General features: G+C 38.3%; 1 pseudogene; it reads left to right on the top strand.

The window, feature by feature from the left end:
- The first annotated feature begins 1061 nt into the window (after positions 1-1061).
- On the top strand, positions 1062-2958 carry LOC142841652 (heat shock cognate 71 kDa protein pseudogene; annotated as a pseudogene).
- Positions 2959-4566: the final 1608 nt, after the last annotated feature.

The raw sequence follows: 4566 nt of genomic DNA, 5'->3' as shown, positions 1-4566 counted from the left end.
TCTGTGTGGTTATTTTAAGTCTGGACAGCCGAGAATGAACAAGCGGCCTCTGCCTGCAATTATTATAGCTATTTGCTGTAGTAATTCTTTCTTTACTTTTAACATGTTTTCCATATTCTTTGTTCTCAGCTAATAACCTTCATCCTTTACTTTGAGTTAAAGTTCTTTTATTTTCTTTTAATACAAATTCGTTAGTTCTTATGAGGGTCTATTAACAGTAAAAACTCATTACCTGGACTTGCACATAGTTTAGATCTTGGTTGAAATTTTATTTTAGTTTAAATTTTACTGGAAAGTCTAAATATTTATTGTAAGTGGCATTTTATTTGTATTTTAGTAAATAAAGCTTTCCTGAAGATCAGAAAGGTAAACAGCCACACTGGCCAGCCTTACAGGCCAGGCAGCAATGACACACACCTTAATCCCAGTAGCCACACTAGCTTGCTATAGAAACCAGGCGGTAGTGGTGCATGCCCTTAATCCCAGAACTAGAGAGGATTATAAAACAGGAGAAGACAGCTCTCAGTCTCAGTCTCGTTCTGAGATTCCTGGAGGCAGGAGCACCATTTTTGGACTGAGGTAGAGGTAAGAATCAGTTGTTGGCTGTTTTGCTTTTCAGACCTTCAGGTTGAATCCCCATTTCTGTCTCTGAACTTTTGTTAATAGTGTTTCAATTTATCATGTGCATATTGTTTTAGTAGCATCTGCATATTTCTTGTGCTTTTACTTTGTTTTTTCTGTTTGTTTGCTTTGCCCTATTCTTACTTTTTTGTTTTATTTTACTTTATTTAATATTGTTATTTAGATGCCTGTTTGTATTCTAATGAGAGAGAGGTAGAGGGAGAGAGAGAGAAAGAGAGAGAGAGAGAAAGAGAGAGAGAATGTGAACTTTGGGTAGGTGGGGAAGTGGGAAGGATCTAGGAGGAAGGCAGGGAAAGTAAACCATAATCAGAATATATTATATGAATAAAGAGTAATTTCAGCTCATTGAGTGTGGTGGGAACTTTGGGGAATTCAGGTGGCCTTGTTGCCAGCACAGTTGGGCCTACATGTAAGCAGCTATGTATAAGAGACCAGCAGCTGGTATTGATTTGGGTGCCACCTATGACTGTATGGGTGTCTTCCAGCAAGGAAATGTGTAAAGAATTGCCAAACAGGACAACTGAATCTCACCAAGATATGTTGCTTTTACTGACTCAGAACAATTAATTGGGGATGCTGTGAATGAGGCTGCAATGGAGCCCACCAAGACAGTTTTTGATGCCAAACATCTGTCTGGTGTAGGTTTGACCATGCTGTTATTCAGTGTGATATGAAACACGGTGATGAATGTGCCTGCAGGCCCAAGGTCTAAGTAGAAAACAAAGGAGAGACAAAAAGTTTCTCCCCAGAGGAGGTATCCTCTATGGTTCCAAAAAAGATGAATGAAATTTCTGGAGAAGTCTGTCTTGGGAAGAATGCTACCAATGACTGTCAGCAGTTGTGACAAAAGATGCTGGAACTATTGAGGGTCTCAATGTACTTAATTATCAATGAACCTGCTGCTGCTTTGGCTTATAGCTTAGAGAAGAAGGTTGGAGGTGAAAGGACTGTGTCAAATCTATTTTTTTGGGAGGTGGTACTTTTGATGTGTCAATCCTCACCATTGAGGATGGAACTCTTTAGGTCAAATCTACAGCTGGAGATACCCACTTGGGTAGAGAAGACTGATAATCTAGTGGTCTACCATTTTATTGTTGACCTTAAATCCAATTACGAGAAGGACATCAGTGAGGACAAGAGAGCAGTCCTGCATCTGTAATGTGTGTAAATGGGCTAAATGTACCCTCTCCTCCAGCACCCAGGTCAGTGCTGAGTTTGATTTTCTTTTATGAGGAAATCATCCTCTATACCTTTATTACCTGCTCTCAATTTGAAGACTTGAATGTTACCTATTCTGTGGCACACTGAATCCTGTAGAATAGCCCTTTTGAGATGTCAAACTAGACAAGTCACACATTCATGATGTTGTCCTGGTGGGTGGTTCTCTCAGGATCCCCAAGATTCAGGAGTTTCTGAATGACTTCTTCAATGGAAAAGAACTGAAGACTAGCATTAACCCTGATGAAACTATTGCAAAAGAAGCAGCTGTCCAAGAGGTCGTTCTGTCTGGAGACAAGTCTGAGAATGTTAAGGATTTGCTGCTCTTGGACGTCACTCCTCTTCCTCTTGGTATTGAAGCTGTTGTTGGGGGAGTCATGACTGTCTTCACCCAACACAATACTGTAATTCCTACCTAACACACTTATCTTTACCACCTACTCTGACAACTAACTGGTGTGTTCCTTCAGGTGTTTGAAGGTAAAAAGGCCATGACTAAGGATAACAAACCGCTTGAAAAGTTTGAACTCATAGGCATATCTCCAGTACCCCATGGCATTCCTCAGAATGACGTCACTTTGATATGGATGCCAATGGCCCTCCCAATGTTTCTGCTGTGGATAAAAGCACAGGAAAGGAGAACTAGATCATCACCACTGATGACAAGGGTCCTTTGAGCAAGTAAGATAATAAGTGCATGGTCCAGGAAGCTGAGAAGTACAAAACCGAAGATGAGAAGCAGAGAGATAAGGTACCACCCAAGAATTCACTGGAGTCCTATGCATTCGGTGTGAGAGCAACAGCTAAAGATGAGAACCTTCAAGGCAATTTCAATGATGAGGACAAACAGAAGATTTAAACAAGTATGATGGAATCATCAGTTGCCTGGATAAGAATCAGACTGCAGAAAAGGAAAGAGCTGAACACTGGCAGAAAGAACTGGAAAAAGTCAGCAACCCCATTATTACCCCATCATTACCAAGCTCTACCAGCATACCATACTTGGTATGCTGGGAAGAATACTTGGGGGGCTTCACTGATGATGTCCCTCTTTCTGGTGGAACTTCTTTAGGACCTACCATCAAAGAAATTGATTAAGTCAGTCCTAGAAGAGATGTAGCATTGTTCCGCAGGGAAACATTTGAAGGGCCCAAATTTACCAAGTTTGTGGCAGCCTTAATGTTAAGCTGCTACTATAAATTACGCGACACTCTTCAGTACTTGAACATGAAACATGTGCATAGGCAGAGGAAATAGAACATTGCACGTCATAAGTACTGTATCCTAAGAGGAAAATGAAATATATAAAATAAAACTATTTAACATTGACTTTAAAAAACATATTTAACCCTGTCTCCAAAATCCAAAAAAAAAAAAACCAACCATATTTTCAGTTAGAAAAACAAAAAGCAATCCAGCAATCCAACGAATGTGAATGTAGAAATTTTTAAATCATGTTAGTAAGGTGTATTTCACACAATAAAACTGTATGAGTGTTAAGTGCACACGCTGGAGAACGTTTAAGCATGGATGAGCCATTATAGCTATCATCTGGCATCTGAAAATGTTTGCAAATGGCATTAAAGATCATTTTGAAGCTATTCTCCCCTCTGGAGGTGATGATGTTTTCCCACTGTCACGGGCTTTCAGTTGTTGCTAAGTCTACTCTCCGCATCATTTCTATTTCCTGGGAGGTAACTTGCCTTCTTGGTTTTTAATTTTTTTAACATTTTGACTCTGGTATCCTGGATTTTACAAACTTATGTCCAGATGTGGATTGCTTTGATGTTCCATGAAAATATTCTGATATTCCTGATATTCCTAAATATTCCTGAATCTGAATTTTAATATACTACATCTTATTTGTAACATACTCAGCCACAATCTCCTGAAGTCTCTAGATTTTCTTTAGTTCTTTATATTCTCTCCCTTTGAAATTCCCATTGGATTATATGCTTGGCTTATTATTACTTACTATTAATATTCCATTTCCTTCTAGAAATAAAATTATTATTATTATATAATAACATAGTTAAAGTACACCTATTCAAAGTGTATACTTTCATGAATTATACCTAATATTTATACTAGTATAATCATCATTGTGCTCAACATGAAGACAGTTTCTGTCATCCTCAGTGGTCCCCTTGTGCCTTTCTGGATAAAGTATTTAGCCCTAGGTGATCAATATGTTTAATATCATTGTTTATTTTGACTAGTCTAGAATTTCATAGACATAGAATCACATGGATTAAACTCTTTATGTCACTTCTTTCACACAGCAGATGATGTTTGAGGTTTGTTCCTGTTTGAAGAAATATCAGTTGCCTATTTCCTTTCATTGCTGAGTAGAGTGTCATACAGATAAAGCACATTTTATTTATTCATGGATATTTATGTTGTTTCTGATTCTAAGCCACTATGTGGAAAATGTTTGCTTCTAATTTTAAACTTCTGTGAAGCCTTATACAGCAAGTATATCTCACCTGGGCTTTTCTTCCGGGTCATCTGACTTTCACTCATATTCATTGATAACAAGACTGCACAGAGTACTTTGAAATCAGGTAGCTTAAGTGCTCCTGCCTTATTGTTTTAATGTTCAAGATTATTCCAATTATTCTAGCATATGTGCGTTGTCACACACCTTTTAGAATTGGAGTACCAGTTCTTCAGAATGCTATGTGGAGAGCCTGAGATGAATTGAAT

The sequence above is a fragment of the Microtus pennsylvanicus genome, chromosome X, assembly GCF_037038515.1.
Source record: "Microtus pennsylvanicus isolate mMicPen1 chromosome X, mMicPen1.hap1, whole genome shotgun sequence".
Taxonomy (NCBI): domain Eukaryota; kingdom Metazoa; phylum Chordata; class Mammalia; order Rodentia; family Cricetidae; genus Microtus; species Microtus pennsylvanicus.
Note: the sequence above shows the minus strand (reverse complement) of the source record. Positions and strands in the feature narration are given on the sequence as shown.